The sequence below is a fragment of the Centrocercus urophasianus genome, unplaced genomic scaffold (assembly GCF_019232065.1).
Source record: "Centrocercus urophasianus isolate 14NV4802_14NV808 unplaced genomic scaffold, USGS_Curo_1.0 seq_790, whole genome shotgun sequence".
In the NCBI taxonomy this organism is placed as follows: Eukaryota; Metazoa; Chordata; class Aves; order Galliformes; family Phasianidae; genus Centrocercus; species Centrocercus urophasianus.
In genome coordinates this window covers 18,231-30,663 of record NW_024885411.1, presented here as the reverse complement: position 1 = coordinate 30,663, position 12,433 = coordinate 18,231, and the positions used below count along the sequence as shown (strand labels likewise).

The 12,433-nt window shown below is 51.5% G+C and overlaps 1 pseudogene; it reads left to right on the top strand.

Annotated features, from left to right (window-relative positions):
- The first annotated feature begins 3,272 nt into the window (after positions 1-3,272).
- Positions 3,273-11,581, top strand: LOC122171055 (annotated as a pseudogene).
- Positions 11,582-12,433: the final 852 nt, after the last annotated feature.

Here is a 12,433-nt window from a genome sequence, read left to right as displayed (position 1 = left end):
TTCAAAAGCTCAGTTACTCCTCACCGCTCCTCCCAAGGAGGCACCACACCTGAACAAATGCGAATGCTCCCATCGCGCCTCCTTTTGTTGAGGGGAGCACACAAAGACAAGAGGCTAAAAAGCTGCAAACACCACACCTGAGTTACAAGACACACTGCAGTTCACTTTTTGCAACTCCAGGAGCTGCTCACCGCTCAAACCACTCCTCCCTTTCTTTGGGGCAGCACAAAAAGTGCGAAGAAGCTAAAGCTACACTTTCTAGGTTTCAATAGAGAGAACAAAAGGTCTTGGAGAGGCACACACGTTTAAGTCAAAATATCACTTCCTCACTTCCTCAAGAGCGCACACACACACACACACACACAAAACAAAATGCAAACAGTCAAAATAAGCCCCCGACAGGTACTCACGTAAAAGGTAAAGGTTCAGAATACGGAGCGGTCTTCCTGGAGAAGGACTCACGTCTCAATGTTCAAAAAGGTCGCTCCTTGCAACTCCAGGAGGTGCACACAGACAGGTTTCAAACTGCACCCGGAAGGACAACACTCACAGCGGGTATCCTGCCACGGCTACGCCAGTAACAAAACGTCTCGCTCCAACTTACAGGAGGGAGATGAGGTTCTTTTAATATCTGTATGCCCGGCGTGAGATTAAGAAACAACGGTTCATGTGTTAGTCCGACCGGTTTGTTACAAATCCTCATCAGGGAGACGGGGAAGGGAAGGAGGGCGACCGAAAAGACGGGAAAGAAGCAAGAATTGCGTCAAGCGGGGATGGTCACCGCCAGGATCCAGCAGCGTCCCGTTGCACGGCGTTTGAAGGTCCGAGGCAGAAGCAGCGGGGGGGGAGCAGCAGCGTGGCGGCCTTGGGCAGCAAGCAGGCAGCAGGAGGCGGCCGCGGAGCCATGCGGGAGGAAGCAGCAGCGCTCGGGCAGCAGCCCAGGAGAGTTCGGCAGCATGCAGGCGTCACTTGGTGAGGAGGCTGCTGCCAGAAAGCCTCTGTTCTTCATCAGGAATCTGCTGCCAGAAAGCCTCTGTTCTCCTTCATCAGGAATCTGCTGCCAGGAAAACTATCCTCGTGGTTTTCGATTCCCTTTTATCCTCCTTGTTCTCCTGCCTACGTGACAAGGATGGGTCTTGAGCAAGAGTCACTGAGTGCCCCCTGAGATGGCCGTCATCCTGAGGTAAGTCCGCACAAAAGAGCACTTCACAGCCACTTAGCTGCAGCTCATCTCCCCTCCTTGCCCCTGGCCTCGTCCCCCCCCAGACAAAGGATTTCACAACCCTTGCTCAGGACTTGCCTGCACTTGCACAAGTCCATCTGTGTCCCCAGCAAGCTTTGAGACGCTGACGTTAACAGAAGAATATCTTACACATCCCAGCTCCATTGCGGGTCCTCCCAGCAGCATCCTACACCATCCCAGCACATCCAGGCACATCCCAGCACCACACCAGCACCACCCCACACCATACCAGTACCATCGGACCCCATCCCACACTGTCCCAGTAGGTCCAAGTACCATCCCAGATCATCTCAGCACCATCCCATCACATTCCCAGCACCATCCCAGCACCACCCCAGCATATACCACTACTACCCCAGCACCATCCCAGCACATCCCAGCACATCCCTGCACCTCCCAGCACCACCCCACGCAATACCAGTACCACCAGACACCAACCCACACCATCCCAGCACATACAAGTACCATCCCAGATCCTCTTAGCACCATCCCAGCACCACTGCAGCATATACAAGTACTATCCCAGCAGCATCCCAGTAGCATCCCAGCACCATCCCACACCATCTGAACATGTACCATTTCCAACCCAGCACAACCCCAGCATCTTCCCACATCATCCCACACAATCCTAGCACATCGCAGCACAATCCCACACCATCTCAGCACATACCAATACCATTCCAGCACAACTCCAGCACATCCCAGCACAATCATACACCATCCCAGAACATCCATGCACATCCCATCTCCTGCCAGCATCATCCAAGCACCTTCCCGCATCATCTCATACCATACCAGCACATCCCAGCACCATCTCACACCATCCCAGCACACACGATTTCCATCCCAGCACATCCCAGGGCCACCCCAGCACCTTCCAACACCATCCCACGCCATCCTAGCACATTGCAGAACAATCCCAGCACATCCCAGCAACATTCCAGCACATCTCAGCACCATCCCAGCACTATCTCAGCATGTACCACTACCATCCCAGAACCTTCCAATACCATCCCAGCACATTCCAGGACCTTCCCAGAACCATCCCATTACCATCCCACACCATCCTAGAAACTCCCAGCAGCATCCCAGCACATCCCAGCACATCTCAGCACCATCCCACACCATCCCAGCACATCCCAGCACATCCCAGCACCATCCCTCACAACCCCAAACCATCCCACACCATCCCAGTGTGGGAATCAAATGTTGTTTCTGCATTCGAATTGGATAATATTATTTTTATTTCATGATCTCCGCTATCATAGTTCTTTTTGGGAGTCCTTCTACTTCACTTGGGGAAGATCTCTGATAGTTTACATCACTGATCCTCTGGACGAACCTTCCCAGGCACGCACACTCTGTATAGAGGTGTATAGATGTATATTTTGTCATACACATCAAGAATATCCTGCACGAGAGCAAACCAGAGAACAGTGATGGCAGCCCGAGGAAGCGCCTGAAGAGACATCGGAAGGTCTGGCATCATCCCCAGTGCTCTTTGTTCAACGCAGACTTTAAAGAAAATCACCATATCAATACAAGGAGAGCACCGAGACAGTTTGGAAACAACAGGATGGCTGGTGACTGAGAGCAGGTAACAAATAAATTAACAAGTAAATAGCAAATGTAAACCTTCTGTATGATTGTGAACCTGGAGTACGCAGCCAGTGGGGAAACAGGGGAGGGGGGAGGCAAGGGGGAGCAAACAGGGTCTAAAGGCTGCCATGTCGTGTCCATAGGCGCTGCTGCTTGCGGGACGCCGCCATTGCAATCGCGAATAAAATCTGCTGTTATCAGAGATAACCGTCCTGACAAACATGACTTGGATATTTCCAGCAATCTGGGGGCTCGTCCGGGATTATGATCGCCTCTGTGAGAGTTTCCCTACCGCCCTGCACAGGATAGGGGCACCCCGCTGATGGCAGCGGTCCTGTCTGGGTGCTGAGGTGACTGGTTGGGACGGCCGATAAAAAGCCGAGACTGTTACATAGGGACGGGCTCTGTGAAAGCCAAGGGGCCGGCAGGCATGGGTGTTGGCCACGGCGACCCGGTAACTTGGTGCACGGACCAAGGTAAGGGCATTGAACTGTTGCCTTGGGGTCGGCTGAGACTCCTGAGTGCGTGTGACTGAGACGCGCCGTCAGTGCGAAGCGAGCGCTGAGTGCCGAGCTGCGGCTCCGCTGTGCCGTGAGGGGCAACGGCCAGGGACGGACGGAGCGGCTGCTGGTGGAAGGAAGAGTCTCGGGAGGCGCTGCTGTGTGCGGCACCCTGTGCGCTTGAAGTGCCAGCAGTGCGGCCCTATTAACCCGAGAGATGGGAGTGTAGTACTGCTGAGGGACTGGGCCCCAAATCCGAGCATCGGGGGGGGGTAACCTGTGAGCTGGGGAGTTCACGGCAGCGTTCTGGAGGGATGGGGAATAGGAGTTGTGAGAGCAGGGGAAAAAGGTCCCCGGAATGGTGCCTAGAGATAGCGCCTTGGGAGAAGTGCTTCAGAACTGGGAAATAATCCCAAAACTAGGGACAAGGACAGGGAAGAGAGCCCTGGGTTGTATTTTGGCTCACTGGAGAAACACTGCTGGTGAGCCAGGGGAATATTGAATAAGAAACCAGGAACGTAAATGGAGTAATGGGAGCAGTTGTAGAATTGAGTGCCCGAATCATGAGAGCAAGTGCTGGGTGTGTGTGGAAGCTGAGGAACTGTATTGTTTGATTTGTGGATTGTGAAGGCACTGGGAGAAACTGTTTTAATGGGATGTGGAAATTCAGCTGTTAATGGGATGTGGAAAAGCAGCTGTTAATGGGATGTGGAAATGCAGCTGTTAATGGGATGTGGAAAAGCAGCTGTTAATGGGATGTGGAAATGCAGCTATTAATGGGATGTGGAAATGCAGCTATTAATGGGATGTGGAAATGCAGTTGTTAATGGGATGTGGAAATGCAGTTGAGGGTACAAATAGTGGAATTGTGGAAAAAGAAACAAACAAACAAATAAAACATCAAAAAGGTGAATGAAGGCAGTGAGTTTGGGATCTTAGATTTGGGCCGGCACGAGAACACATCCCCGCACCACCCCCCCCTGCGGCTTGTCAGAACAACTCGGAGTGGGAGGAAGAAGTGGAGGCCGGAGCCTCCGCTGTGATGTGAAGGGTGCAGGAGTTGTGAACGGGGATGGGACGGGACAGGGAGTGAGAACAGCCGGCATCTGCAGAGCTGGGGAAACCCGGCATCCAGTGCGAGCCCCGGAATGCTGGGGAGGGGAGGCGGTGCAACTGAAATTACTGACGTTGTATTTCAGTAATGGTGAAAGTCTGGAACGTGGAAAGGGTTTGGGAAAAAGCACAGGGTGAGGAAGGCAGAGTTGAGCAAGGTGTAACAGGGATGTCCTTACCTAGAAGAAGAGGTGAGGGGAGCCTGGGAGGGCTCAGGCAGAGTTCCACCCCACAGGACCGAAAGCAGCTAGGGAAGCAGGTAAGAGGTTTATGTTCTGGTACCTCTGGGTGCCTCTTGTCTGTGCTACACCAAGAATTATTGCCCGTAGGTGATTTTTGTAATAGTTGTAGGAGCCACTGGCAAGAGAAGTTCACTTTTCTTTTGGACCAATTAAATACAGGCTAGGAGAACGAGTAGGAATATATAAATTCTTGTACATGCCAGGTTCTCCAAAACCATTACTTGGGCATGACGTGTTAGAATAGTTGAATGCAGAGATTAAGTTCAGTAGAGACAATTGGAGCTACTTGTCAAGCAATGGACTGAAAATTTTAAGTCTGGCTTTAACACAAACTGGGAAAAGCAATGCTGTACTGCCAGAAGTTGCGTAAATCCTACATTGGGTATACACAGGATTGCGGGCATCAGGGATGCCTGGCAGAGCCAAAAATGCAGCCCAATGAAAGTTGAGTTAAAGATGGGAGCCAGCCCAGCCAGGGTAAAGCAATGCCCTGTGAGGATACGAGATTGTAGGAGGATAAAAGAAATAATAAATAACTTTTTGGATTTTGGATTATTAATTGGATACCATTTAATAACATTCAAATACAGCACCCCAATCTTGCCAATGAAAAATTGGGTGGCAAGAGCTATAGTTTGGTACAAGGTTTGAGGGCAGCGAATAGAAATGTTGAAGATATGCAGCCCATGGTGGTAAATCCATGCCCTTTATTAAACAACTTAAGGAACAAGTACGGGAATAAGAACAGGTTTGCCGTCCTGGATTTGAAGCACACCTTTTTCTGCCTGGTTTCGTCAAAGGAAGTCTAATATTATTTGCCTTTGAATAAGAAAACTCCAATATGGGGAGAATGAAAAAATAAATAAATAAAATTCAGTTAACCTGGACAGTGATAGCCAGGGTTGTGAGAGCAGCCCAATGATTTTTGAGAAGTGGTCAACTCGTGAGCCTGAGCCTGATTTGGGTTCCTCCATCCCATGGTGGAACTTTACTGCAGCCTGTGGATGCCACACTAACAAAGGAGGACGGTGTGCAATGGATGTGAGCTTGCTGAATTTCTTGATTTAATGGCTGTCGAGTTTCTCACCAGAAAGCACAACAGATGAAAGAGAAGGAAGCAACTTGCTGAACACCCAGAGCACCAAGGCAGAGCTGCCTCCAAGCCAGCAGTGTGCGACTGCACGGAGACTCTGTGCCAGCTGTCAGAGCTACAGGAGGAGCCCTTGGATGAGGCCGAGGAGTCCTGGGTTCATCGATGGAAGCAGGTTTGTGAGACAAGGAAACCGTAAGGCAGGACATGCAGTAACTGCTGCTGACAGGGTAAATGACACAAAGCATTACCTGTGGGGACTGCCACCAGAAGGCTGAAATGGCTGCCTTGACAAGGACCCTAAACGTATGGACAGGTGCTAAATGTGCTTTTGGGGTGGCACCCACTCATGGCACCGTCTGGAAAGAGCGAGGGTTGCTTACACACAAGGAAAACAAATCCAGCGTGATGTGCATCTACCAAAGAGCAGCGTGGCTGTTGTACATTGTAAAGGACATCAGAAGAGAGACACTGCAGGAAACTGGGATTTGATGGTGGATCAGGGGCAAAGCAGGCAGCTGAAGGAAAAGAAACTGGAGAACTGGCTTTAATTCCAGACGGTAAACTTGAAACATCTGAACCTGAGTCAGAACCTATAAGGTATTCTAAAGAGGATAGGAATGTAATGAATGATTTAGAAGGGAAGAGAGCAAGCGGACAGATGGGTGCGAACCCAGATGGACACACTGCTGTGTCTTCAGTATTGTATAGAATTTGGTTCTAAGGGAACATAACAAAACGTATGGGGGGTACAGACACCAGAAAGTAACTGTACAATCCTAGCACCAGGAGCAGGGTACAAGCGGGGCTTGTTGGGAAAGGGGATGACAGTGCCACTGTTTGGAAACACTGAATTGAGGTTAGAGAGTAAGGCAATAACAGGACAGTTCTTGTATGTACCTGATGCAGGTGCCGATTTATTGGGGAGAGATCTTGTGATGAAACTGGGAATGCAAATAACCACCTGTCAGGAGGGAATTACAGTATCAATGAATGTGTTAACTGAGGCAGATGAGAAAGATCCAGATCCTGTGGTCTGGGCAAAGGAAGGGAACGGGGAGTTGAAAAGAACCCCTTTAAAAGTAAAGCTGCAGGATGAATATGAGACCATAAGACAGAAGCAATATCCAGTTCCTTTTGAGGGACGTACTGGGCTTAAACCTGTGATACAAGGATTACTGAAAGGTGGGTCAGCCTTCAGTGCTCTGGCTAAACAGGTCTGTGCCTTGGACTAAATGTTTGCCTCTGGCACTTCTCTGAATCCATACAGCACTGAGAAAGGACGTGGGGGTTTCCCCATATGAAATGTTGTTTGGGTTACCACATCTGGGAAGGAAAAATGAGGTGGCGCAGTTTGAAACTCAAGACTCGTTCCTTAAGAACTGTACACTCGGATTGTCTTCCTCACTATCGTCTCTCAGGATATTAGAAGAAAGGGAGAATGAAGAAGGAAGTTGTTTTTGGAATTGTACCTTAGAAAGGAATTGCAGAAATCAGCACTATAAAAAACAAGAGGGGGGAATTTGTGGAAAGTGTTGTGTCTGCATTGAGCACTGGAAAGGGCAATTGATCTAAAGAAGTGAGCTGTAACATATCCTTAGAAACAGCTGACGTGGAAAGTGAGAACGCCATGCACGTATTAGTGACATAGTTTAGAAACACCGAATTACCTGACAAACGCTTTCTCACAAAGCTGCCATAGATTTTGAATGTTCTAAACAATCTGGGCATAGCATTCTGACCTAGGAAACGTTGTAAGGCTGCTCATTGGACAGGCAGAAGCAAAACACATTGAACAGACTCTCAAGGAGTCAGGGCCTTTACACAGAGCAGAGCTGTCCCACTCTGTGGGAACGTTGGGATGCCATAGGCAGGCTCCAAGATGCTCCCCTCTGTCCTCCTTCCAGCTTATCTCTATGCAGGGACAGATGAGTGACCAGAATGATCAGTGTGAACGGGCACAAATGTTAGGGGGGTAATTAAACAATTAGGAGGCTATGTCTATGTGTATGTTGTAAAACTGACATCCGAAAAGTTATGACCAAATGTTTGTTAAGAAAGCAAGTGTTAGAAGTCAATTAACCAATTAAGACATTTTGACGTTTAAGACATTTAAGACAGTGTCCTGAAGGACATCGGCGTGCTCCTCATTGATGGGCTGACCTTCCAAATGAAATTCTACTTCGACTTCCTGGAGAAGCTGTCAGGGAAAGAGAAATTCAGCAGAGCTGCTTTCAAGGTGAGCTGCAGTTTCTCCGTGGCCCAGGCACTGCCGTGACCCTCGCTGTGCCCGCACACGGCCCATCAGAACCTGGCGAGTGTGGAGCTGCTGCCAGCTCTCCCTGCCTTGGGCTCCTCGTGTCCCCAGCACCTCAGCCGTGACGAGGACGTCCCACATCCTCCCCGTTTCTCCCCTGCAGGCCCCCTGGCTGCTGGACGTGGTGGTCTGGACACCGAGTGGCACCGGTGGCCTCCCTGGCGCTCTCTGGCTGCCTCGTCGTCTTTCCCATGTGAGTATGTTGGTGGCTGTGGCTGCTGCCTGGTGCAGTTGCTCAGCTCTCGTTCCACAGCGCTTGTTCCTTGTGTCCGTGACTGTCCTGCCCGTCTGTCATGGAACCACAGAATGATTTGAGGTGGAAGGAGCCTTGAAAGAGCACCTCGTCCCACTCCCCCGCAGGGAGCAGGGACACCTACCCCCAGAGGAGGTTGCTCTGAGCCTGGTCCAGCCCGACCTCGAATGCCCGTCCAGGCACCCACCAGCTCTCTGGGCAAGATGCTCCAGTGCCTCGCCACCCTTCTGTCAAAAACTTCTTCCTAATATCCAATCTAAATCTCCTGCCGTTTGAAACTATTTCCCTTTCACCTAAACCGACTGACCCTGCTAAAGCCTTTGGAAAGTAGTGTGCTTAATGCAGCATGAAGACGTGCCTGGGAGCAGACAGTCAGAGAGCAGCAAGGAGTGCTGGCGCGGTGCGTCACACCGCTCGCTGTCTTCTCCTCTCATGCAGGTTTCAAATGGAGTTTGTACCCAAACCACCGCCTGGAATAAACCACAAGTCCTCGGGAAGCCTCTCTGGTCAGGAGACACCAAAGAAAGAAGACGCTTTGCCACCTCTTGACTAGGGCAAGAAAGGTAAAGCAGCTTCCAGCTCCTTTCCAGGGCACGGGCAGCCAACTTGAGCTGGGAAATCCCCTGCTGACCATCAGCCGAGGGCTCTGACTGGTGTCAAAGTTTCATGCCAGCTCAGCACGGCCCCTTCCCATGAGGAATTGTTGGCCTCTCCAAAGATAAGGCGCTGGGTGTGACGTGCCCCCATCCCTGGCTATGGCAGGAGGATCTTAGGCCCTGCCCTCCCCTGATGGAAGGATGCAGTCCCCAAAAGTCACTCTGCCACCTCATCATCACCACCCAGCTCCTCTTTCCCAAAGCCAACGCCACGAATGCAGTCCCAGAACAGAGCTGAGCTGCAGAGAGGAGGAGCGGGGCCAGGGATGCCGTCAGGGAGGGTTCGAGGGCGGCTCAGATGGGAGCAGTGGGGGGAGCAGAGTGGCCCTCTGGGCTGTTGTGGGAAGGGGCCTGAGCACCCCTGGTGAGCAAGCCAAAGGGCTGACAGTGAATCTCCTCTGCCTTCCCCATTGCAGTGAGATTTGCTGGCCGTCAAACGTTAATTAAACACTTGAGCAGTTCAAGTGTTGATGGAGGACACTTCAGAAGGATAAGGAGCTTGCTGCTGAAGGAGAGCTCTACATCCAGGTGAGGCTCCGGGCTGGGATGTGCACGGGGTGACCCAACCAAAGCCCATTCCCTAATCCCAAAGGGTCCCTGTTTGTGGCCGCCCAATAGTGCTGGGATGGGGACGCCAGGAGCCCCCCAGCTCACAGGGCTGCCCCTCTGCTCATCTCAGGAGCCACGGGGCAGCCGGTGAGCAGTCTGTGGGCAGGGCTGCGTTGCAGCCAAGGCTCCCGGCTCAGGCTTGCAGTGTGCAGCCCTGAAGCCATCAGCCCCTCCTGCGGACCCCTCCCGCTCTGTCCTTGCAGACTGCTGCCAGCGATTCGGATGGTGCCTGAAGCCCCAAAGCAGCTGGTGACCTGCCAGCTGCAGGGGGAGGCAGGAACTCCAAGCCAAGAAGAGCTGGGCTGAGCACCGGGGGCAAAACACGTGAGCTTCCCTGATGAAGGACAGGGGGCAGAAAAAGTCCATCGGGACGGTGTGGTGCCCAAATTGCAGACAGCCGAGGCCTCACCCGTCAGGTCAGCTTGGGGCAGACAACAGCTTTCGTAAGATCTTCCTCCAGAGCTGAGTCCAGCCTGTCCATGGAGCCTCCAGGCAGACCTTCCAGGCTCCCACTTCTGGCACGTGACTCGGTACAACTTCTCAGGCTGAGGGCTAAGAAGAACAGGGCTGTGCAGCAAGAACCTGAGCAGATGGCAGCACCAACATCTCGTGGTGAGTCCAGCCTGCCTGGGCAGTCTGCCCCCAACACATCCAGATTGCTGCTGCCCATAAAGGAAGAAGCGGGGTCTCCCCAGTGTTAGCCTCCGAAGACCAAAGCCCACCCCGCAGGAAGGGCTCACCCTAGCCATGCTGATGCAGGCATGGGGTGCCCAGGACAGACAGAGATCAACTGGAGGCTGCAAAACAGATGCTTGAGTCCCATCTGCATCACATCTCATATGAAACCAGGCTGCCCAGGGCCCCAACCAACCTGGCCTTGATCACCTCCAGGGATGGGGCACCCACAACCTCTTTGGGCATCCGGTTCCAGCGTCTCACCACTCTCTCTGTAAAGAACAATCCAACCTGACATCCCATCTTCAACTCAACACCACGTCCCCTTGGCCTGACGTCAGCCACACCATCAAAGAGTCGACTCCCCTCCTGTTTGTAGGCTCCCTTTATGTACGGAAGGCTGCAATGAGGTCACCGCGCAGCCTTCCCTTCTCCAGGCCAAACAAGGAGATCTAGAGTGAAATGTAGAGGGGCAGAACTGTCAATAAAGCCTTACCACGGGCCTATCCTTTAAACATCTCCGCGATGCCTGTGGCGGCGTCATTGCATCTTTTTACGCCAGCTCTCGTGCCGGTGGAGGGAGAAAGAATTGTGAGAGGGCATCAGGGCGTCTCACGATGTTTCACTTGATGCCAAAGGACATCCAGCATCTCTTCTGTCTTATCTGGCTCCCAAGCCAGACTGAGTTCTTTGCCTTTCGGGGTAACTAGAAGCTGTGTGTGCTGTTGCCTTTGTAACCTCTTGCTGTTTGGGTTAAGGGTTGTGCTTCAGACTTTGTGGGCTGGGTCTGAGGAGGCCCCTGAGTGCCTCTGGCTTTGAGCCTCAGTCAGTGGCAGTTGTTGGTTAGTGATCTGTGTGTGTGTGAGTGGTGGTACCGAGAGCTGTGTGAATTCCTTGGCGAGGCCAAACGGCGTGGAGCTCCTTCTACCCCTGCTTGTGCAGGTCAGGAGTGAAGCACGTTGCTCAGTGCCTGCAGCTGCAAGCTTTCTGTTTGCTCGTGCAGCTTTGCTGTGAGCGATGCGGAGCTGTCAGGCAGACTTGGGTTCATTTGCCACTCTCAGCAGCAATGAGACCAGCAATACCTTCAGTAAGCTGCATTGCAGCTGAGAAATCAGTTGGTCTGGCAGCAGAAATGCCGTGCTGGAGGGATCGTTGGTGGCCGTGAGCTGACAGCACAAGCCTTGTATTGGCCACTGGTGTATGTGACGTGGATTGATGGCAGCTCGTTTAGCGGAGGAGCCTGGGATGTGATTGAATCGTATTGTGGAAGGGGGGAAGGGAAAGCCTCTGTGGGTAAGAAGCTGCTGTGAGCTGTAGTGCTGTAGCACTGTCCTCTTACCTAGGCTTTCTGTTTGTTGTTTCGTGGGACTTTCGTCTCTTTCCTTCTTCTGCTCTTACCTGAAGATCTTTGTGCTGATGATTGCCTGTGTTATTGTACAGGCTAAAGTTTGTTAAAGCAAACTGGGGCTAAAAGGGCAGCAGGCAGCTTAGCTCTGTTTAATGACTGTGTGAGTAATTAAATGTATTGCTGATTCTTCCTAAGGATGCCATAAGTGAAGAGGGTTTTTTTTATTATTATTCTTGATTTTATGCCATCGGGGTTGGTAATAACCTGAAGAGTCTGGGAACCTCTGGGGAAAATGGTTTGTTGTCTTATTTTGCTTGGTGGCAGCTGTTGCAGAGAGTGAATTCACACAAGGAGCCAACTAGAAAGCACTGCGTGCTGTTGGATCTGCACTGTCACCATCTCTCTTGCCCAGGGCTGTTGAGAGCAAATGAGGGATCTGACTTCCCCACTACTGTTCTCTGTTTGCGTGGTAACAGATGTCAGTCTGCTGAAAATGACAGCCTGGAACCAATTGTGATTGTAAAACACTCAGTTTCTGCAGCCTGGTAACTGTTCCGTGTTGCAGCAGCAGCAGGTAGCAGAGCAGTTACGTTCCCAGCTGTTGAGCTCATGTTCAGCTGCTAAATCACAGCTAAACCATCTCATTCTGCTGAGACACCCCCTGAGCAATGGGAAGCAGATTTAATAGGTTTATGAAGGAAGCAAAATCGTAAACCTCTAAGAAAGTACAGACAGGGAATGTTTAAAAAGAAAAGGGTATTTCAGAGGATTTCAGGGATGCGAGTCTT